General features: G+C 46.7%; 1 long non-coding RNA gene across 1 annotated transcript; it reads left to right on the plus strand.

Moving 5' to 3' along the window:
• Window positions 1-320: 320 nt before the first annotated feature.
• LOC147349023 (uncharacterized) lies at window positions 321-23,222 on the plus strand. Its single transcript, XR_015150300.1, has 3 exons — window positions 321-488; window positions 7,018-7,094; window positions 20,057-23,222. It is a non-coding gene; the product is annotated as an uncharacterized LOC147349023 (long non-coding RNA).
• The last annotated feature ends 716 nt before the right edge of the window (window positions 23,223-23,938 follow it).

The following is a 23,938-nucleotide window of genomic DNA, read 5'->3' on the forward strand; positions in this document are numbered from 1 at the left end:
GAGAAAGGGTAATCTTTTGAAATCAGACCCAACTTGTTGGTTAATGTTGGTGTAAGTTATTTTTGGAGGTAGGGCCTGGACAAGGCGGCTAGAGCTCATGTGTAAAGGCGAGTTACCAGTACATGAGGTTATGTCTAATTACCTGAAATACCCTCCTCTGTTGAGTGAAAAATGCAGTTTTCATCAGCCCTGCATTAATTACAGCTGCTGAGAGCTGTAATTGGCAAAAGCATGCTTTTAGCTCATGACTCAAGGCTGACTCAACTTTGGGGACCGCGCTTTCCATGGCCCCAAGCTGGGCTCTGTTTTTTCCTGGAAACGCCTAAGTTGTTTGCCAAGCCCTTCAACCAGGCCCGTGGAGCTCCTGGGAGGCTCAGCACCCAGATTTGAGCCTCTGGCTTCCCCGCTGGGGGTGGAGACTGTGGAAGTGACCCCGGCTCTGTGCTCCCACATTGACCACACGTCAACTCGAAGATCCCTTTGGAAAGGTGAGCGAAGGACATTCCGTTCTAAGCAGTGGGGCTTGGAGCTAAAGCCAGCTCTTTCTGACTTTGAACTTACTCTTCTTTTCTATTGCCCTTTGGGGGCCTCACTCACGTCATCTACTGAGCTCGGGGGTGGGGTGAGGGTGCTGTCCCAGGAGTGAAATGGTCTTAGGAAGGTGGATCTTATTTCATTTACACCATGGCCATTCTGCTCAGGACTGAACTTGTTTCTGGTTCCGTCTGAAGGCCTTCAAGGACGTGCCAGGTTATAAAATATGAAGGACTTTCTGGGTGGGGAGAAAGGACTTGGTCATAAATCCTGGCCTTGCTTCTGGATGGACTGACTGATCATGCGCTCCTGTCTGTGAGACAAACAGCTTCCCTTCTCATTTATCTTCTCGCCTGTGACCGACTCTGTTCTTGAGTCGCCTCACAGGCCTGACCTCAGAATGACCGCTCAGAAGGTTTCTGGGCGCCTTGCACGCGGGTGTGATGTGAGATGCCTGCAAGGCTCCCCAGACCCCACGCAGCACCGCCCCGCACCCCCCCCCCCGCCCCCCGCCGCCAGAAAGCATCCATTTCCCTTTGGGCCACTTGGTTCTCTGAGGCTGACAAACCGTGCCTCATTCCTTGTCCTTTATCAGCTCCAGTCCTGGAGGTGGGACTCGTAGACCCATTCAACAGATGAGGAAACCCAGATTTAAAGTAGCAAAGTGGCTTTTTCATACCATGATGAGAGACCAGGTTCTGGTTGATCCAGACCTGCTTTGGTCTTTCTGGAAAAAATGAGGTAAGGGTCCTAGTGAATGGCTTCCTGTTAATCACCTCCAGTGCCCTTCTGTGGGAGGCCAGAGCGCATGATGGCCTGAGTGTGACAAGAGTGAGCTACCCTTCGGGTGGTGAGTCCACACTTAGCTCTTCACATCTGTGTGTGTTAGTTGCTCAGTCATGTCCGACTCTTTGCGACCCCATGGACTGTTGCCTGCCAGGCTCCTCTGTCCATGGGATTCTCCCGGCAAGAATACTGGAGTGGGTTGCCATTCCCTTCTCCAGGGGATCTTCCCAACCCAGGGATCGAACCTAGTGAACCGAGGGGCTTGGTTTTCTTATTCCATCTTTTCAGATCGGTAAACTGAGGCACAGAGAGAAGTTAGGCATCTGGTTTGCAATCATGAAGCCCAGATGTTCAGCATGGTCCAGCTCAATGTGATCCGCTTGACCACAACTCCTCCAGGAGCAGGTTCCTCTCAGCTTTCCCCCAGCCCATGGCGTGTCTCACCTACTGTGTGTGTCCCCTGAAGGACGGCGTGTGGGGGAGAGGGTCAAGGAAGCAGGGTCGAGGCAGATGCTACCTCCTCGGGGATTTACAAGGCACATCGGCACTTTAAGGACCTGGAAAAGATGCTCCATCTTTTTCGGAGTTAAGTTTCTCTCTCCAGTTCCCCAAGTTTCTGACCGTGGAAAGTCTCCTCTTGTCTTTCTGTTTTGCTTTCTCTTCTCTTCCCTTTCCCGTCTTTCCTTTTCCTTTTGCTCTCTCCTCTCTACATCTCCCTCTGGATGTCTGGGTCCGTCTGTCCCGTTCTCTCTTGCAAATCACCAGAGACCATCGACTCTTGGGGAAACAGGGCCTTGCAATGCTGAGGAGGACGCTGCTCAGATTGCGTCTGAACGGATGCTTGTTCCGGCACCTGGTGCGGGGAAGCCTCACCATTGCTGCCGACCACCAGCACCGGGGCTCCTCGTCTGCTCCAGGAGCACTTGGGGGCTCCCAAAGCTCCGGGTCGACGGCAGCGCCGGTGCTCCCAAGGCTGGCGGTGTGCGCCTGCGCCTGCGGTTCCGCCCCTCACCCCACTCCTCCCTTCCATCACCCCAGTCACTTTAGACGCGGCAGGTTGGACCCGAGTTCGGCTGGTGTTGCATCTACCTCTTCTGGCTGACCGCTGGCATCTGGCTACCCCTCCCTCAGCGTCAGCTCTTCGGCCTGAGGTTGAGACCTGCCCGCCGTGGTTGCAGGAGGCGGGGGTGAGAGGAGGAGGCCCAGGGTGACGGTTCATCTCCATACGAGTGAGCCGGCCAGTCCACACTTGTATCCATCCCTACCCTCTGCCGTAGCAACAGGAAAGACGGGATCCTCTGTAATTGGCTTCACATCTTGTTCATGGGTCAGAGCTGTTCCCGACTGTCAGAGTGACATATTGCTCCCTGACACAATGGCCATTGCAACACTTTTCAAAATTTTTTTTTTTTAAGATTTTGAATGCCAGGAAATGCTCAGTTTCTCTGAGATGTCTTTGGTTGACTCTGATGTTTAATTCTCCTCCCCAAGACAGGGGCCTGCTCATCCTCTGTCTGGCTGCCAGACCTGTTGTTTTTTAACATAACCTTTCTCTGAGGTTCTAAAAACAACTTTTAACCAAATAGCTATGATTCATTTCTGGATGGGACGGCAGAACGAAAAGATTAAGATTTGCAGTTCCTCCTGGACCAACTCCCCTTTTATCTGCTCATCTCCTTCCCTTTCTTCCTCACCTACCCCGCCCACCTTCCCCTGGCCTGCTCTCCAAGCCTCAATTAGCAGATGGGTGGGGCCGCTTGGTCAAGGGCTCTGTTGTGGGTGGTCTAGACGGTTGAGAGCATTTGCTCTCTGCATCTCCAGCTCTAGGGAGATGGGCTGCTGACATATGTGGGAACGTCTTCCCAGGAGAGTTCAAAACATCAGAGACTCAACTGCCATGGTAAATTAAAAGGGGGAAAAAAAAAAAGAGAGACAAAATATCCCAAAGGCAGTATGTAGACAAGATGATCTGACCTCACTCTCCAGCCTCCAGATCCCATGACCTCGGTCTTCCCAGGTCATCAGGGTTTGCTCTTGGTGGATCGGAGCAACACAGCAGAGAGGAAGAAAGACCCCTGATGTTTGCTGAGACCGTCCTCAGTGCTATGCGCTTTATTCCTGCCCACAGATTTTGTCACTCTGGGCCAATAATAACAATGATGTGGGCAGCAAGCGCATACAGGGGTGCTATGTGCTGGAAATTATTCCCAGTGCTTTGCATGGGCCAACAGAGGTCCGTCTGGTCAAAGCTATGGTTTTCCCAGTGGTCATGTACGGATGTGAGAGTTTGACGATAAGGAAAGCTGAGCGCCGAAGAATTGATGCTTTTGAACTGTGGTGTTGGAGAAGACTCTTGAGAATCCCTTGGACTGCAAGGAGATCAAACCAGTCCATCCTAAAGGAGATCAGTCCTGAATATTCATTGGAAGGACTGATGCTGAAGCTGAAACTCCAATACTTTGGCTACCTCATGTGAAGAACTGACTCATTGGAAAAGACCCTGATGCTGGGAAAGATTGAAGGCAGGAGGAAAAGGGGATGACAGAGGATGAAATGGTTGGATGGCATCACTGACTCAGTGGACATGAGTTTGAGTAAACTCCGGGAGTTGGTGATGGAGAGGTAAGCCTGGCATGCTATAGTCCGTGGGGTCACAAAGAGTTGGACACGACTGAGTGACTGAACTGAACTTGCATGTACTTACTAATTTAATTTTCATAGGAATATTCTGAAGTGGAACCTCTTACTATCCGATTTTACAGGAGAGGGCTTTGGAGCACCGAGATGTTTAATAACTTGATTAGGGTCACACAGCTCAGAGGTGATGGAGCCAGAAATCAAAATTTAATAGTCTGACTCCAGGGTCCATGCTACTATCCATTTCTTCAGATTGCAAATTACTTAATAGGGAGAGGTTCCCCCAGACTGTGGTAGGTACTGGGGACAGAGATATTGACTGGGAGCGGGGCCTGGGGAGGGCTGCACATCCAGACTGCAGCTCTAACACTGCTATGAACACCGCTCTCTTGAGCATGCTTCCATGCATGAGAGCCTGAGCTGCAGTGCTCTCCCTCAGGCCAGGGATGGTCGTGGGAGGCTGTGTCACCAACACATACAAGCAGACCCTTGTCCTAGGGAAGTGACAGCCTGGGGCACACAGGAAGAGGGCCACAGAATAAATCTTAGGTGGACAGGGACAGACAGTTATCAGTTATAGCTGCTGCTGCTGCTGGACCATTTCTCAGTGAGGTTCTCACGTGGTTGATACCAGAAGGTCCTTCTGGTCACTACGCAGTATACTCTGTGTGGTCCTGGCTCCATGGGAGGTCAGGGGGTGCTTCCGACCTTTATCGATTCACCCTTTGGTGATCCTTGCTAACACATTGTTCCAGCCAGTTAGCCAGGGACAGGATGGGACAGCTCATGGGATGGGAGATGTCATGATGATCAGAGGCAGGGTTTGTTCCCGAGTGTAGACAAAGCGAATGGAGTTCTGTCTGGCCAGGCTGGTTTCCTGTTATTTACCTGCATATACTCCATTTCATCAGGTGGCTCAGCGGTAAAGAATCCACCTGTAATGCAGGAGCCACAGGAGACCTGGGTTTGATCTCTGGGTCGGGAAGATCCCCTGGAGGAGAGCATGGCAACCCACTCCAGTATTCTTACCTGGAGAATCCCATGGACAGAGGAGCCTGGTGGGCTATAGTCCACAAGGTCGCAAAGAATCGGACATGACTAAAGTTACTTAGCACATCATTTCATCTTATTTCACTTTCTTGTCCTCTTCTGGAACAGCCCCAAGCAGGGAGGGTTGATTTCTGTTCTCCCAAGTAGAAGCAGAGATGAAGCAGCCTGTGGTCCATGCAGGACATGTGTGTGGAGCCAGGATCCACATTTGCCTCTCTGTTGGCTTGGGTTCCACCACTCACTGGGCCTGTCCCTTCAAGCCCATTCCTGCTCTCTCTCTCTCCTTTCCCCACCCCACCCCCTTTCTCCATCTTTGGTGGCATGGGATGGGCGAGAAGAGGGGGCCTCTCAGCCTGCAAACCCGTTCTCCCCTGCCACTGCAGTAGGTCTGGATCCACCTCGGCCTCGGAGCGTGCCAAGTTTGGCACTGAATGCAGCAGCCCCTTTGGAGTCAAAATTCGGTTTCCTCTTGGAAAAAGGCTACTTCCTGATTGCTGGAGAAGGAGGAGAAAGTCTTTAAAAGGCTCTGGTGTTCCTGTTGGCTTCCAAAGAATCAGCCTCCAGCATTTTGATGATTTAAGTGTCGATGGATTAGAAACATGTGCTCCGTGTTTCCCCTGAATTCAAATGCATGTTGAACTTAAAGGAAAGTTTAGGAAAAGAAATGCAGAGAAACAGTCTGGGTTTTACTCAATGCCCTGACTTTGAAAACTTGGCTTGAAGTATTTGCAGAGTACGTGGGCTCTCTGGAAATGTCTCCAGTTGGCCAGGAGGCAGAAGGGACTTTTGTGGGCCCCCCAAGTCCCACGAGCACTGAACCCAGGTTGGTTTTCTGCAGCTCTGAGCTTAGGGAAAGGCTGAAGATTTGGGGAAAAACTAGAGCTTCGGCATCCTCCCATCCATCCTGATTTTGCCTGAGGTATATGAATATCCGGCCAGTGAGCAAGCACGGGGCATCTCCCAGGTGCCAGCATTCTTGGTGGGTTTTATCTGAACTCCTTGTGCCGGTTCTTTCTTATCCCATGCTGCGTGCAGTGGAGCCGCTCAGTGTCCCCGCCTCTCCGCCTTTGCCCGCGCTGTTTCCTCTACCTGGCATGCTCCTGTCCCAGGCTTTATCCGAATCTTGTCCATTCACGCCGACAATACACAGCCCAGAATCTGTGCTCCATCAACACTTGGAGGGATGTCCAAGGACTCCCAGTGAGATGGGGCTGCGGCAGAGCCAGGACCTGTGATGAAACCCATAACCGGCCCTTTTCAGACTCAGCACGCTGAGCTGTGCAAAGGGCTGCTGACGTTGGCGCTGGCCGCTAAGCTCCGCTTCATTGTTTTGGGAGGGTTTTCTCTGGCCCCTTCCCTCTCCTGTCTTGTTGAGTGCAGTCAAGGATTTTCTCTTAATAGAACGGGGAAGGGATTCCGCTTTCATGTGGTTGGGAAGCAGAGGCCCACACAGACATCCACGGGGTTTACGGCCAAGCTCGGGAGGGAGGTGGTAAATTCGCTGGGGAGAGCCCTGCTCCCAACAGCTCGCTGGGAACGAGGCCTATAAATAGCTCCTGCCAGTCAAAGCGTAATGATTTCAATCTTCCCGCTGTATAAATAAACAGTGTTGTTCAGGAGTTCTCCTTGGCTGCAGTTCTGGCCGGTATGTCTCAAAGGCTTGCAGACGATCCAGCTGGAATTTTCAGCAAAGGCAAAGGAACTGACCTGGGAGAGTGACTACTGTGTGCCCTGCCTCCTTGGGAGACATTTAAATAGGTAATCCCCGTAAGCCGTCCTCCCGACCCAGGAGTCAGTGTCGTCCCCCCCTCAACTTAGGAGGAGGTGGGGGTCCAGCGATGGCAGGAAACGCACCGGGGATCAGAGGCCAGGGCCCAGGGAAGTGAACTCAAGCGTCTGCAGCCCCCTTGCTGTCTCAGGTACGCTGCAACAGCACCACAAGGTCAATATTTTTGTAAGACCCGTGTTTTCCTTTGGTAATATAAATAACACATGTTCTTTTCTTTACAGGAAAGTTTGAAAGTGGAGAAATGTACCAAGAAAATTAAAATCACCTGTGTCCTTGCCACCCAGAAAAAGACACACAAGTACGTTTTGTTTACGCTCTCCCGATGTTTAGACAGATAAGCAGTTAGATCTGAGAAAGAGAGACGACCTTACAGAGGCACACACACGGATGGATAGACAGTTTTAAAAACAGAACTGAGGGAAGAGAGCAGATTCTGTTTTGCAGGGTTTTTTGTTCACTTGACATTGACGATGCGCTTCTGATGCCGACTTTCCATGGGAGGCTTGGGGACATGGAATGACTAGTCTACAGTTCTTAGGGTAAACGTAGGAGCCACCTGCCTTCCTGTCACCTCCCTGCCTTCTCTTTCTCCATACCTATCTTCAGGTACAGATACCATTGGGACATAAATTCACTGGCCTGTTCGCATCTTTCCAGATATACTGGATTGCTAGAGGTCTATGTTCCAGTCCTGACTCTGTGACTTATTAGCTCTTTGGCCTTACAGGACTCAGCTTTTGGTGTCTTTCGTCTGTAAAATGGGTACATTTTGATTCAAAATTCTACTGAATCTGAAACTGTTTGATGAGAAGCTCTTTGCAGAATATGTTTCCAGCATTGGGTACACGGTAGAACATCGGTTTGGGTTGTGAAAGCTTGTTTTGTACTGATTTACTATGAAAGCTTGGGAAAGCCATTTAGCCTCTGTAACATGAGGATGGTGATATCTTCTTCATGGAATTGTTATGAGAATAATAATAATAATAATAGGAGGTATTTACTGAGTACTTCTTTGGTGCCGTGGGCTGTGTTGAGGTTTTTTCATGCATCTGTTTGATTCTCAAGACAAATCTATGGAGATTGGGGCTGATTATTATGCTCACTTAGATGAGGAAGTAGATGAGGAAGTTGAGACAGAGTTAAAAAACTGAGGATTGAGGTTATGCAGCTTGATCTGAGTTGCATGAAGACCCTTTGAAATTGAAAATTCTTTTTTTCTATATAAGACTCAAGTCAAGCTTCTTATTAGGATATTTTTCTGTATTACTATTTTTCAAAATGTTTCCTAGCCAACAAAGAAATGAAAATAACTTTTTACTTTCCTAAAAATCAGAATAAGGCAGAGTCCCAAACCATAGTATGTAAAGCATGCCTTCCAAAACCTGTGAAATGTTAATTGTTGGAGAGTGCCCAGAGCTGGAACCCATCTCCTTGAACCCTGAGTAGGACACTCATTTCCCCAAGAATAAGTGACCCAGGGTTAAAAAGCACAGCCAATGACCCACTGATCATGACAACGTCATCTAGGATACAGGTAGACTCCACTTGACATCACTCGGTGATGGAATGGTGAAGGGACAGGGTACTCTAAGCCAACATGCCGCTTCTGATACCCTGATCTAAGGTTCCTGGTTTGAGGGAAGTGCTGGGTATAAAGCAACTTGGAGGAGGACAGGAAAGTGAGAAATGCCGGACCAAATGCAGAGACCTCCAGTGGTGAAGGGAAGTTCCCTCTTGAAAGTCAAGCAGGATAGAGACATCACTCAGGGCAAAAAAAAAAAAGAAAGAAAAAAAAAATCACATGTAGCAACCGAGAGACTCCAGACCACAGGTGATGTCTACAGTTAATTATCTTTACCCTCTGCTCCAAGTCAACACATGGGTGGTTACTCAGAGGAACTTGGCTGGGACCTACCTGCTGCTGCTGCTGCTGCCAAGTCACTTCAGTCGTGTCCGACTCTTCTCGACCCCATGGACTGCAGCCTACCAGGCTCCCCCGTCCCTGGGATTCTCCAGGCAAGAACACTGGAGTGGGTTGCCATTTCCTTCTCCAATGCATGAAAGTGAAAAGTGAAAGTGAAGTCGCTCAGTCGTGTCTGACTCTTTGCAACCCCATGGACTGCAGCCTACCAGGCTCCTCCGTGCATGGGATTTTCCAGGCAAGAGTACTGGAGTGGAGTGCCATTACCTTCTCCGGGGACCTACCTACTATACAGTAAAAATGAAATAACTAACATGGAGGGAAAAAGCTGTCCAGCAAGAGGCACATCAAAGGAATATATAACATAAATTGCCCAAGAAAATAGTGAAAAAGTGTAGACAAATGCTTCTCTATAATATTGAAAACATTATTGAAAGTATAATCCTTTGAAGATAGAGCACAAGAAGAAATTATAAAACAACACAAAGTGAACTGGCAGAACTCAAGAAAAAAAAACAACCAATGTGTAAAAGACAAATGTTACATAAATTAAAGCCCTGTTAGAGTTTTTAAAAATTAGAGTTAATGTGACAGAAAGCGTCATCAAAGATGTGATGGCCTGGCTAGCTCTGCAGGTCCCATTGGCATTTTGAACATCTAGCATCATAGGGCTAGATTCATATTGTTTAAGGACGTTTAGGATTCTGAACCCTCATCCCCCAAATGCCAGTTATGTCCATCCCTGCCCTAGTTACTGTGTCAACCAAAAATACCTTCCCACTTTCAAAGTATAAGGATATGAAAATGATATAAAAGATGATGTACGTTTATAATAGGTAGATAAGAGAAATATGACAAATGTACAAATTTGTGTATCTTTGGGAAGAGACCAGAACAAATTATACAGAAACATATTAAATGATATAATGGAAGAAAACTTTACTTAGATAAATAAAAGGCTGATTAGAAAGTACATAGTGTCCCAGGAAAGCATGATATAGAATGAGTGAGTCACAATAATGTACACCACTGCAAAAAAACTGAACTTCAAGAAGGCTAGAATTCTATTGGCTTCTATGAGAAAAGTGCAAGTTTTAAGATGTAAAGGAGAAAAAGAGGGTTATCCTAGAATTTTCCACAACTATAATCCAAGCCAGAAGTCTAATGTCTACCAAATGGTAAAGATAGGAATAAAAGGTGGGCTTCAAGAATTTTAAGCCAGTTTTAACATCTACTTCTGCTTTATTGACTACGCCAAAGCCTTTGACTATGTGGATCACAACAAACTGTGGAAATTTCTGAAACAGATGGGAATACCAGACCACCTGACCTGCCTCCTGAGAAACCTGTATGTGAGTCAAGAGGCAGCAGTTAGAACTGGACATGCGACAATGGACTGGGTCTAAATTAGGAAAGGAGTACATCAAGGCTGTATATTGTCACCCTGCTTATTTAACTTATCTGCAGAGTACATCATGTGAAATGCCACGCTGGATGAAGCACAAGCTACAATCAAGATTGCCAGGAGAAATATCAATAACCTTAGATATACAGATGACACCACCCTTATGGCAGAAAGAGAAGAGGAACTAAAGAGCCTCTTGATGAAAGTGAAAGAGGAGAGTGAAAAAGCTGGCTTAAAACTCAACATTGAAAAAACGAAGATCATGGCTTCCAGTTCCATCACTTCATGGCAAATAGATGGGGAAACAATGGAAAGAGTGTCAGACTTTATTTTCTTGGGCTTGAAAAATCACTGCAGATAGTGATTGAAGCCATGAAATTAAAATGCACTTGCTTCTTGGGAAAAAAGCTATGACCAACCTAGACAACATATTAAAAAGCAGAGACATTACCTTGCCAGCAAAGATCCATCTAGTAAAAGCTATGGTTTTTCTAGCAGTATGTATGGATGTGTGAGTTGGACCATAAGAAAGCTGAGTACTGAAGAAGTGATGCTTTTGAACTGTGGTGTTGGAGAAGACTCTTGAGAGTCCCTTGGACTGCAAGGAGTTCAAAACGGTCAATCCTCAAGGAAATCAGTCCTGAATACTCATTGGAAGGACTGATGCTGAAGCTCCAATACTTTGGCCACCTGATGAGAAGAATGGACTCTTTGGAAAAGACCATGATGCTGGGAAAGATTTAAGGCAGCAGGAGAAGGGGATAACAAAGGATGAGATGGTTGGATGGCATCACTGACCTGATGGACGTGAGTTTGAGCAAGCTCCCGGAGTTGGTGATGGGCAGGGAGGCCTGGCTTGCTGCAGTCCATGGGGTCACAAAGAATTGGACATGACTGAGCGACTGACCTGAAATGAACCAACCTGAAACAAAAATCTCTTTATTTCAATCAGAAGAAGGCAGAATTTTAAAATTTAATTTAATTTTTTGGCTTGCATCTTGCATCATACAGGATCTTGGGTCCCTGACCAGGGATTGAACCCATTCCCTCTGTAATGGAAGGGCAGAGCCTTAACCACTGGACCATCAGGGAAGTCCCAGAACAAAACAAATTTTAAGCCAAATTGCACTGTTTTAAAATTCAGATATAAAAGTTTTAGAAGTATTGACAAACATGCACAGACTTGCCAATTGTATCAACCTAGGAATCTTTCAGGGAAAATAAGCACAGTGTATTTCTCCAATTAAACATCCTAATTTATTTTGTAGTTTAAATCTAGACAACTAAAAGATGAACTAAAGTAAAAAATCCAGGGATTGTGACATCATGGTTAGACAGTGAATATCATAGTCATTAAATATAAGGCTGAGACTGATCCAGTGAAATTTTCTTCAAGGAACAAGCCATAAATATTGTAAAGCTGAATACTAGTAACATAACTGATGTATGTTGAAAGGTAGGGAGTGAGAAATATAGTGTAAAACTAAAATATAATTTAAAGATGACTTCAATGTGTATTAAAATCTCTTTTCTTAGTTTAGAGGAAGCTTTTAGGAAAGAAATCATATTCCTTGTAGTGAAGAAAATGGATTTAAAATAAGTTTTTCAATTTTACTTTGGCTTCTTTTTTCCTCCATTCAACTAAAACTTAAAGAGAATTTAGTACTTTTAAATATTAAAAATAATGTACATGATATATTCCTGTTTTTGTCCCCATATCGTTCTTTCACTTTATCATGTCTCTGTCCTTTTATCTACCTTTAAACAGAATAAAGGCTGGAGTAATGTTTACTAAATATTGATGACCATTGTTTCTGAAAGGTGGAATTTTACAGAATTTTTTAACTAGCCCTTTTGTACTTCTTTTGTGTTGCTGGAAAATTTTCACAATGATCATGTATTATACTTACTAAATAAATTAAGTCAAAATTCTAAAATAAAGAAGCAATCACAATGGATAAAAGAGGCAAAGCTAATTTCTTTCTTCGTCCCCATTTTAAGATGAGAGCTGCCGTTCTCCGGACTTGAATTCTAGTAATGACTATAAGCTGACCTTTCCTGTTTCTAACATCTTTCCCAAGAATAGCTGAAATGCCTTATAACTCGGGTTAAGTCTGAAAGAAGTGGAGCCAAACATTGGGTCAAGGACAAGGTTGTACACATTGAAGCTGATTATAAAGAACATTTTATTTCACTATGATGAGATGGTATTACAGACCCCAATGCTTCTTGCCTTGAGAATTGTCAGACACAGGGGCAGGTATGACTAAGGTTACCTGTTGTGACTCATTTGGATACTGATAGTTGTCATCTGTTGATTTACTTTGCATAAGATCTCGTAACAATAATGTGCTGTTAAGGTCTAGTATTATATAATGCTCCTTATTTGCACTCTGCTAAATACTTTCACATATGTAATCTCACTTACAATCTATGGGAGAGGCAGTGTCATAACCAATTTGTAGACTAGAAAACAGAGGTTTGAATAACTCCCACAGGAGTCTAACTTCCAAGTAAGAACCAAGATCTTGATTGTAGATGAATGCGTGGGATGCAGCACATTAGTGATTGGACTTTAGAATTTATTTCCTAAGCCAGTAGTTCATCACCTTATGAAACTCCAATACACTAAGGCTATGTGATACCACTGGACAAGGGCTCACAGTGTGTGGCATTGCCCTGGCACCAAGCTAAGTTCAGAGGTGGGCAATGACTCCAGGTGGTCCACGGGAGTGAACACTAGGATTTTTACTGGTGTGACCAGTGAGTAGGAATCCTACTTTCTGAGAGCAAAATAGCAGCAAGGATAATGCAAGCCTCTACCTACTAAGGGCAACCACGTAGATCCCAAGAATAAAGCCAACACGAAGGAAAACAGAGCCAAGAGGTGGGGCTAGACTAGATTCCCAGTGCATTGTGGAAGCTCCTGGATCCAGCTGTTCCTGACTCTATCCACCATATACTTTGGAGATACATAGGACAATGAGTTCAGTTTTGCTTTACTGAATTGGTTTTCGGTCACTTGGGGCTAAGTGGCTCTTGTGTATTTGGAAACCTCATGTGAGGCAGAGCACAGGTAGTAACTAGCTCTGTTAACTGCCAGTGAGGACTCCTTCCCCCGGACTCTTTGGGATTCCCTGCAGTAAACTCACATAATATTTCAGCCTCCTCAGGATGTGACTTTGTGGAAGAAGATGCCTTATTCACTTATTTGAATCTTGTATCTCAGGAAAGTCTTTCCCATGAGCACTGAACAGCAAGAGATGAATGAATTACAACAAAAAGGTTGCACTTGAAAAGTTTTGTTTTAAATGATCTAAATTAAAGGAACGGTCTTTCCCTTTTAATGTGCATATAAAATCACTGCGCTTTCCTGGTTAACAATGTAAGTCCCATTCTCATTATCAGAACCATAAAAATGAGTGAGGTGACAGGTTCTTTTTAAAATGCAAAGTGTTTTATGTCAGAAGGGATGAGAAATTAGATGGAGACTCTCCATATATGCAGGTATAAAAGAGTGACTCTCTTTCTTTTGGTATTTTCCACACCTATGATCCAATTCTCTTGCCTTAAAAACAAGCGTGGTTCTGTATACCATTAGCCAAAGGAAACAAGAAAACACACACAAAAACCCCTGCATTTTTACAGAGACAAAGAGGAGGCAGTGAGCTGTTCAAAAGGAAAGTTATAAATGTAATGATAGGAAGGTCATGTGATGCGCATTAATTCAAAAGGGCCCCTTTATTGGATTGTGATCTGATTGTGTTTACAAATATATAGCCAGAAGGCTTTTAATTTTGGGGCAATTTCATTGTTCGTAGATAGATATCCAGCTACAGATATACATCTATGAAATTATGTGCTTATGGGTTTTAAATGAGATACAGTTCCTCTCTTTTAATGCAATAATGGTCCTATTTTATGATCTACGGTTGCCCAAAGTTGGGGCAATTTTATAACAATCTTATTTGAAATATCATAATAGATGAAAGATGTAAATAATGTGATGTTTAGAGACCCAGTTGAAATTTGAATTCATTGGAATTTCTGCACGGCTGGCACTAACAAGTGCAGACTTTATTAAACCCCATGGATTGGATTCTTCTTGCCTTTCCAGCCACTTCTTGCCTCCTTGCTGTTTATTTTTCTTTTAAGCCTGAGTTCAATAAATAAACCCAACTAACAATTAAAAAGTCCCCAAATGATGCTAGATTGAAAAATTCAAAAATAGCCTGGCTGCCACTGCACTTGCAGTGGCGTTTGATTAAATTCTCTAATTACATTCGATGGGCGGCGACCATCACAATAAGTTGGTGCTTTTAGCATGAGCTGTGGATGAAAAACTTCAATTACCACTAAAAATGGAAAATGTTCATAATAGATAAATGTTCTTCCAATTGAGAGCTGCCTTTTAAATATTACATAACTGATTTGGGTGAGATACTATTTATTTTATTCCTCTTGTACTCTGTGAATTGATTTATACCCTTGCCCCAAACCTAGGAATCTTCTTTCTCCTCTGATGGAGACCCATTGCAGTAGCTGGCTCGGCCAAAAAAAGCTCTTTTTCTAGCCAGAGGCTGGGTGTACTATGAGAGGAATGATGGAATCTGAAAGTTTCTTGGAGAGAAAGAGGAACAAAGACCAGGAAGATGTTAGTAGTGACGTTTGGAGCAGTCATCATTGATTTGGGCTTCTAAGGTTGTAAAGAATCTGCCTGACGAGGCAGGAGATGAAAGTGACGTGGGTTCAATCCCTGGGTTGGGAAGATCCCCTGGAGAAGGGATTGAACCCTAACCCTAACCCACTCCAGTATTCTTGCCTGGGAAATCCCATGGACAGAGGAGCCTCGCGGGCTACAGTCCATGGGGCTGCAAAGAGTTGGACATGACTAAGCGACTGAGCACAAACACACACACATCATTGATCTGGACTGTTGTGGAAGGTGGGTGAACTAGGGATGGGGCAGAAGGCAGGACAGATTATTAGAGAGCTGCCCATTTCTAAGCACTGCCTTAAAAGAGATAGGCATACCAGACCACCTGACCTGCCTCTTGAGAAACCTATATGCAGGTCAGGAAGCAACAGTTAGAACTGGACATGGAACAACAGATTGGTTCCAAATAGGAAAAGAAGTACGTCAAGGCTGTATATTGTCACCCTGCTTATTTAACTTATATGCAGAGTACATCATGAGAAATGCCGGGCTGGAAGAAGCACAAGCTGGAATCAAGATTGCCGGGAGAAATATCAATAACCTCAGATATGCAGATGACACCAGCCTTATGGCAGAAAGTGAAGAGGAACTAAAAAGCCTCTTGATGAAGGTGAAAGGAGAGTGAAAAAGTTGGCTTAAAGCTCAACATTCAGAAAACGAAGATCATGGCATCTGTTTCCATAACTTCATGGCAAATAGATGGGGAAACAGTGGAAACAGTGTCAGACTGTATTTTTTTGGGCTCCAAAATCACTGCAGATGGTGATTGAAGCCATGAAATTAAAACAATCAAAGAAAAGTTATGACCAACCTAGATAGTATATTCAAAAGCAGAGACATTACTTTGCCAACAAAGATCTGTCTAGTCAAGGCTATGGTTTTTCCAGTAGTCATGTATGGATGTGGGAGTTGGACTGTGAAGAAAGCTAAGCGCCGAAGAATTGATGCTTTTGAACTGTGGTGTTGGAGAAGACTCTTGAGAGTCCCTTGGACTGCAAGGAGATCCAACCAGTCCATGCTAAAGGAGATCAGCCCTGGGTGTTCTTTGGAAGGACTGATGCTAAAGCTGAAACTCCAGTACTTTGGCCACCTCATGCGAAGAGTTGACTCATTGGAAAAGACTCTGATGATGGGAGGGATTGGGGGCAGGAGGAGAAGGAGACGACAGAGGATGAGATGTCTGGATGGCATCACCGACTTGACAGACGTGAGTCTGAGTGAACTCTGGGAGTTGGTGATGGACAGGGAGGCCTGGCGTGCTGTAATTAATGGGGTCGCAAAGAGTTGGACGTGACTGAGCGACTGAACTAAACTGAAACCAAATGTGCCTCCATCTTCCGGAAAAATGGTCATGATGCGGCTCAGTTCAAATGTCACCTCCTCCAGGAAGTCTTCCATCTCTGCCTCCTCTGTGCTCCAAGGATGCTGTGTATCCTCTATTGCTGCACGGTCTGCATTTGATGGGATCATTGTTCAGACCACCTCCATTGTGTAGAGCCTCTTCCCTGACCTCTTGGAGATCTCCAGGGTCAGAACCCATATTGAATTTTCTGTGTCTAGCCAGCTGGTTCTCTGGAGCTGGTCATCAGCACCTTCTGTATCTCCTCCTCACTAGAAGGCAGGAGCTTTCCAATTGCACAGACCTTGAATCCTGCCTTGGTAATTTCCAGCTGGGCAGTTGCCTGCAGCCTTAGAGCTTTGGTTTCCCCATTAGTAAAATGGAGTAAGTTCACCCATCTCATCAAACTGCTTAGCAGGATTAATGGAACTAGAAAAGACAAAGGCAGCTAGCAGGTGCCAAGAGCATATAATAGACCCTTGGTAAATATCAGGTTATTTCCTTTCTGCTCCTCTTTCTTTAATTTGCTCTTTTTCTTCCTGATTTCCCTCATTTCAACCCCTACCACCATCACTGTCACCATGAAATGAATATTTACTAAGTGCTGAGCACAGTGTGGAGGGCTTTTCCTAGATCATTTCATTTAATTCCCATCCCTTGTCTTCTCTTCCACATGCTCTCTCAGGTTTCCCAGCTCCTGGGCTCCCTACAGCCTCTTGTATGACTCCCATGGGAGGATCCAGCCCAGCCTCACTCCAGGCCTCATGACAGTCCTCACCTTGACCTCACTTTCTGATGGGCTGGTGTTAGATTTTTGTAGTCTAGAGACCTGATGTCCACTGCATCAGAGAGCAGGCAGGGTATCTTCTTCCCAGGAGGCTGAACAGACCAGCTGGCACGGCCTTGGACCACATGCTGCCTGCCTCCACGTCATCTGGTCTCTGTCCCCTCCCATGCCTAGGTTCTGCCATCCAGAACCTCCAAGTGATGGCCTCCCTGACCCACGCTGGGCTCCCGAGTTCCTGAGCCTGCCTACCGCTCTCAGCCACACTGGTCACCTCGGTCACTTCCCATCATGCCTCAGGCCTACCTGACTCCCCTCAGGTGCAGCACGTTCCCTCCATCCCCTCTCTGCTCTTCCCATAACCTTCCTGCCTTTTTTGCTTTTGCTGCCCTTCCCATCATTCCTTCCGTCGCTCCCCCAGCCCCCTTCCCATTGTCCTTGACTTTTTATGGCAGGTCCTAGCGTTTCCCAAGTGCACAGGACAGGGCCAAGGTTTTGCAGGAACCTGCACCCAGTGGGGAAGACAGAACCATGATCACAAAACCCTCTGTGCCTCGGAACCTCGATAAATGCGATCTCTCATGCATCAGCTCAAACAACCAAAGCGCAAGGTCAGGATGGGGCGACTCGGCTTTGTAGAAACACGTGAGGGAAGTGCCTTGGGGACCTTATTCAATACAGGTCTGCGGGATGACATGACAGTTCATAAAAAGCTAATGGAATCTGAGACTGCGTTACAAGGCTTCAGAGTTTTGAGTGAGGGAGATGGGAGCTCTAGGCTTTTCTGCTTTGTTCCCTTGCGCCTCGGGTGTTAGATCACTTCCGAGCGGGGAGTGGGTGTAGTTAAAAAAAAAAAAAAGGCAAATTGGAGGATAGTTATAGTAAAGCCATCAGTGGGAAGTCTCAGAGGGGGAAGCTGACATCGTGTCACCTGTACAAGAGGGGAAGGATGGAAGGATTGAATGAAGGGGGGTGTGCACGTTTCACTGGGAGCAGTGCAGGATCCTGACCACACTTTTCCGAGGAGGGAGAGGGGGCGCTGCCTGAGAAAAGAGGCCATGGTGGGGTGGGGGGGAGCTTGGGAGAGCAAAACAGGACACACACCAGTAGGAAGCTGACTTTGGCGGAGACTAAGGTCAGATTTTGAATCTGATTTTATTTTTTAATTAAAAGATAACTGCTTTACAGAATTTTGTTGTTTTCTGCCATGTATCAACATGAATCGATAGGTGTGTATATATATATATATGTCCCCTCCCTCTTGAAATCTCCCTCCCATCTCCCTTCTCATCCCACCTCTCTAGGTTGATATAGAACCCCTGTTTGAGTTCCCTGAGTCATACAGCAAATTCCCATTGGCGATCTACTTTACGTATGGTAATGTAAGTTTCCATGTTACTCTCTCCATTCATGCTACCCTCTTAAAGAGGAGCTTTGAGAGCAGCTGAGCCAACTCACCCACCCTTGTTTGAGGGACTTGGTTCCCTGATTCTGCAGATGCTCAGACAGGAGACCCCCGTCCAAGGGGACACTGGGCAGAGGGCTGGTGTCACAGGCTTAAACGGGTCTCCTTGCCTCCCAGCCTTTCCAATGCTGGTACCTTCAGGAGGCTGAATCATAGCATGTGGCCTTCCTTTTCCCCTCCCTCCCTCATTCGACCTCCAGAGCATCCCAGAGGTGATCTAAGGATCATCGACCTCAAAGGAAGTGTCACTGACCTCAGACATCACCCTCTCCTCCAGTTCCTGTTTCTTCCTTCTTTCCTCACCTCTCTGCATGAGCGTCGACCAGCTAGTGCTAGTTGACGGGTGATGCTAGTGCCCACTCTTACCCGCCACGGTCACTGGTGGCCCCAAGTCCATGGCTGCCTCTCACATCTCCTGCTCCCTTTCTTTCCCCAGCAACCCCTCATCTCTCTCAGCAGTCACAGGCCTGAAACGGGTCCCACTGAGCCAAAACAGGGTGTCACAGGGCTTCACTCCTTTTGGAGGCTCTAGGGGAGAAAACATCTCCTTCACTTTTTCACTTTCTGGGAGCTGCTGGTTCTTGGGGTATGGAATCTCCCCATCTTCAAAGCCAGCAGCTTTGAATCTCCGATTCTGACCTTCCTGCCTGTCTCATGAGGACCTCTGTGATGACACCGGACCCAAGTCACGCAGGATCACCTCCCCATCTCAGTGTCCTTAATCACATCAGCAAAGTCACTTTTGCCATTCAAGGGAATAGATTCCCAGGCTCTGAGGATCAAACCTTTTGCTGCTGCTGAAATGGGATGGAGTATTGGAGAAAAGGAAGCACTGGCAGGTGAGAAGGGAAGGGTAGTGGTTAAAAGTATTGTGGAATGGGATGCTTGTCCCTGGGAGCAGGCAATAAGTTACAGAAAGACGATGCATGGCTAAGGGTGACTAAGCATCAATTAAAGGCTAGGTGTGAACGCCAGAGGGCAACCTGTAAAGAGACTTATCCTCCTGGAGGGTAGACAAGTTGAGGATCAGGCCTAGGTCTTCATTATAAGAGCAGCAGAGTGTTCCAGAAGAAGTTGAATCCTCAAAACCTTCACATCCACTATGCCAGGGTCAGATCCCTAATTAGGATGGATGGGACTCCTCAGGGCAACCCAGGTGGTGCAGTGTGGCAAAGCATCTGCCTGCCAATGCAAGAGATGCTGGAGACTTGGGTTCGATCCCTGGGTTGGGAAGATCCCTTGGAGGAAGAAATGACAACCTACTCCAGTATTCTTGCCTGGAGAGTCCCATGGACCGAGGAGCCTGGTGGGCTACAGTTCACCAGGCTACAGCCTGGTGGTAACTGGCAAAGGGTACGCACACACAGGACTCCTCAGAGTTCAGCATCTCCCTCTGTCCAGCCCCACCTCCCTTGCTTCCTTAGATTAGTTTTTACTGCTGGTGAAGTGAAGTGGTTCATCTTAGGTCAGTCACCTGGACCCAGAGAGACAACCGTCAGTAAGAACAGCATACAGGACCCGTAGCAGCGAATGGCGTGAGGAAGGTGAGACACAGCCACGACACCAGGGCAGTAGCAGCAGCTGTCGTTTGTCCCATTAACCTCCCTTCCCCTTGTCATTTTTTCTCAGGAGAAGGAGACCAACCAGCTGTTCCCAGATGGTGTGAACTTAGTGCATGAAACTAGCGCGTCCAGGGCTCCAGCAGGCGGACTGTCATGGATGCTGTGGCGAGCTGCCGAGATCCTGCTTCAGGACAGGGGCTCTCAACTTCCCAGATGCCTGGCGTGTTGGCTATGCCATTCCATTCTGGACATTACCCTCAGCCTCAGGAAGCTTCCTTGGCCAAGCTTAAACACCCTCAACCTGGTAGGTGTCTGGATAATGTCAAGCCATAAAAGTCCAGCCCCTTCGCCTGCATTTAGACCATCTCTGAAGGTCCATCTTAGCCCCAGAGCTTCCTATGGTGTCAGCAGCTGCTTTCCTTATAACTGCCTTCTGGTTCAATTTTCCCTCTGTCCAGTCTTGCTTTCCTGAACTTCTTTTCTACCCCTCCCGACCTGGTGTTCCCAAGAGCACCCCCGGATACGACTCTCAGAGTCTCAATGTCTGTTCTCCAGGGAACCAGACCATGTGTACATCAAGATCTGGGCTTGTGTTCCCTCCTTTTCTCTCTGCGTAGTCTCCAGATACAAGGTCTCTACTCCCCAAAAGGGCACTGCTCGCCGTCCTGACTCCTTGATAATGACACTGTGACTCTGTGCTTGTCTCCTGTCCCCTCTCTTTCTGGGCCCATTCCCACCACCTATCTTGGCTACTTTTCAAAATACCAAGGCTCCAGCCTCTCCTTCCTGAGCAGCTGCAGAATGAGTCCTGGTCTTGTAAGAATTGATGCTGTTTAACTGTGGTGCTGGAGAAGTACTCTTGAGAGTCCCTTAGACAGCAAGGAAATCAAACCGGTCAATCCTAAAGGAAATCAACCCTGAATATTCATTGGAAGGACTGATGCTGAAGCTGAAACTCCAATCAGTTTGGCCACCTGATGCAAAGAACTGACTCATTGGAAAAGATCCTGATGCTGGGAAAGACTGAAGGTGGGAGGAAAAGGGGATGACAGAGGATGAGATGGTTGGATGGCATCACCAACTCAATGGACATGAGTTTCAGCAAGCTCCAGGAGATAGTGAAGGACAGGGAGGCCTGGTGTGCTGCAGTCCATGGGGCTGCAAAGAGTTGGACAGGATTGAGTGACTGAGCAACAACAACTTTCAGGAAGGACAGGAGACAAGAGGAGACATGACCTTGGTGATGCAAGGAAGAGGCTTGGTGAAGACATCATGGAGACTGCCCTTCCTGTCACTTAGGAATCCTTTGCACCAAAGCCACACTGCTTTGGGAATGACAAGAAAGCAGAAGAAAGGTGTGAGAGTTGGTGTTGGTGTCACTTCCCTTTCCAGACACCTGGGTTGATGGGTGAGTCATGCCAGGAGGGCTTCGTCCATGGGTTTCATTGTCTTCTATTGGCACCCAGAGTCCACTCTGAGCTGCAGAATTAATGGCTGGGCCGCCAGACCACAGTTAAAAATCTGTGAAGCATTTGGCTTTGGTTCAGCCCCTAGCAGGGTTTTCTAAAGGACTGTCTGCTGCTGCCCTTTTTCCAAGCCTCCTGTTTTGAGGACCTTTAAATCACATGTTTTAGATTCATTTACATGGAACTCATCAAAGCACCATTTTGTTAGATGGATTTGATGTCCAAGCAGCCCTTCTAAACTGTCTTGGTTTTGCTCCTTGACCAGATGAGGTATGTTTCATTAATAATGAAAGGACTGCCTGGTGCTCTCATAAAGGAGTTCAGATTCTTCTCTCTGTGCAGACTGTCCAATGTCCTGGTGAGATTTTGTAGTTGGCAAAGGAGATTGTCTCTGAGGCTTAATAATTTCCATGCTTACCCTTTCATGAGAAGGAATTCCATTTTGGAAGAAAATGACTTTTTTTTTTTCTTTTTGGTAGCTTTAAGAGGCCGCCTTATGAAAAGACAGCAAAGGCAACAAATTATTTCTCCAACTTGCGGCTTTGCTGCAAAGGCCTCTGGGAAACTCTTTTCTGTGTGCCTCGCTGTCGAGCTGACCACATCCTGCAGCTTTGCAGGCACAGCTAGACCCGAGGCAGCTGGGGGCACGTCGTCAAGTTGCTTCTCACTGGAACACACGGTCTGTCTTAGCCACCAGGAGAGGACAGGTCAGGGCCGCTGTGACTGTTACCAGGCTGGCTCAAAGCGGGGGGAATTTACTGAGCATCCTCCTACTTGTCCTCTTGCTTGAGCATCCCTGGAACACCCCCAGGTAGGCATCCTTGTGCCAACTGAAAAAGAAGACAAGAGTTGCAAAGCTCTGCTGATGACTCCAAGGTGGCCTTTCTTCCTCCTACAAACATCTTGATGGGTGAATGGTCGCTGCCCATTGCCTCAGGGAGCTGAGACCATTGTGAATGGAAATGGTGTGAATGCAACCAAAAGGACTTGGAGCCCGGCTTCATGTGGCTTCCAAACTTGCTGTACTGCAGATGTGTGAGGACATTGTCCAGGGCAAAGGGCTTTGAACTTGAGCCGGGTTGCTGGCCTGGCAGGGTGTGCACTGGGCAGACCACTCTGAGCTGTGGTTTTTCTGCCTGTGATGTTGGGCTGATGGGAGACTAGTGAGCAAAGACACGTGGTGTGCTCAGCCCCACGCCAGCCATGCAGGGCAGAGTTCTGCTTTTCATTAGAACCAGGAGTAGGAGTCCAGCCTTGGTCTTCCTCCTTGGCTGGTGGCCACTGGGATCCAAGCAGACCACAGCTGTTTCAGAGTGTTTCATGCAAGTGAGGGCATTTAGTCCAACCATGCGGAGAGGTGGCATGGGAATAGGTAGTCTGGAGTGGCTGCACTGTGGAGACTTCAGTGGAAGGCGATGTGACCCTTTCTGCACTTGACCCTGGAAGAGAGGAGCTGGAGGTCCTGGGGCTGTATGGGCTCTAGGGGGAGGTGGGTGAGCTGAACTGGCCTCTGGGTGGAGACACACAGAACTCGCTGGCGGTCACTTCTGTAGCCCTGCCATGTGGGGTGTGTGTGTGTGCAAATGGTCACACAAGCAGAAGAGAAGTGGAGTCTGGTCTTGTGTTGGCAGGACCCCATGGAACTGGTCTTTCTTCCCCATCTCTTTCCTTTCTTTCTTTCTCGCCTTTTAGTCTGTGCACAATTTATATCTTTCCTATGTGAAAAATCACCAAAAACTGAAATAAAACTTGGTTTAGCTTCAATCTGACTGGAAAGGAACATGGCCCATATGTGTGCAGAGCTCAGAGGGCCGAGGCCGGGGAGACACCTTTGTGACTGGTCCCATCCCCTGTGGGCATCAGTGAGGAAACTGAGGCACACAGAGGGTAAGGAGACCACTGACAGTCTCATAGCTTGTTGGCAGTAGACATGGGATCTGAACTCAGAGTTCTTTCAGAGTATATATTTTTTAAATTCCACTTTATATACCTGTGTTCTAAGTCATTTGAGCCATGTCCAACTCTTTGGAACCCTATGGACCATAGGCCGCCAGGCTCCTCTGTCCATGGGATTCTCCAGGCAAGGATACTGGAGTGGGATGCCATGCCCTCCTCCAGGGGATCTTCTGGATGCATGGATTGAAACTGTGTCTCCTGTTGCTCCTGCATTGCACGTGGATTCTTTACCACTGAGCCGCCGGGGAAGTCCTTTATATTCCTACACCCCAAATTAACTGTTTGCTTTTTTTCATATTTATTTATTTTTCTATGTGTACAGTTGAATGAGTCTACCAGTAATATATGAGTGCACTAGTGCACTTTAAAACTTTTAGAACTGATTAGATAAATCTCTAGTTGTCTCCCATGACCATCATTCCTATTCAGGTCCATTTCCTTTTCCACAGAAGTAGCTATTATTATAAGTTTGATGTCCTTCCTGTCAAGCCACAAAGATTATACACACACATACACACACACACAAT

Source organism: Bos grunniens, chromosome 21 (genome assembly GCF_055505025.1).
Source record: "Bos grunniens cultivar Pamir isolate PY7600 chromosome 21, Bosgru_T2T1.0, whole genome shotgun sequence".
Taxonomy (NCBI): Eukaryota; Metazoa; Chordata; class Mammalia; order Artiodactyla; family Bovidae; genus Bos; species Bos grunniens.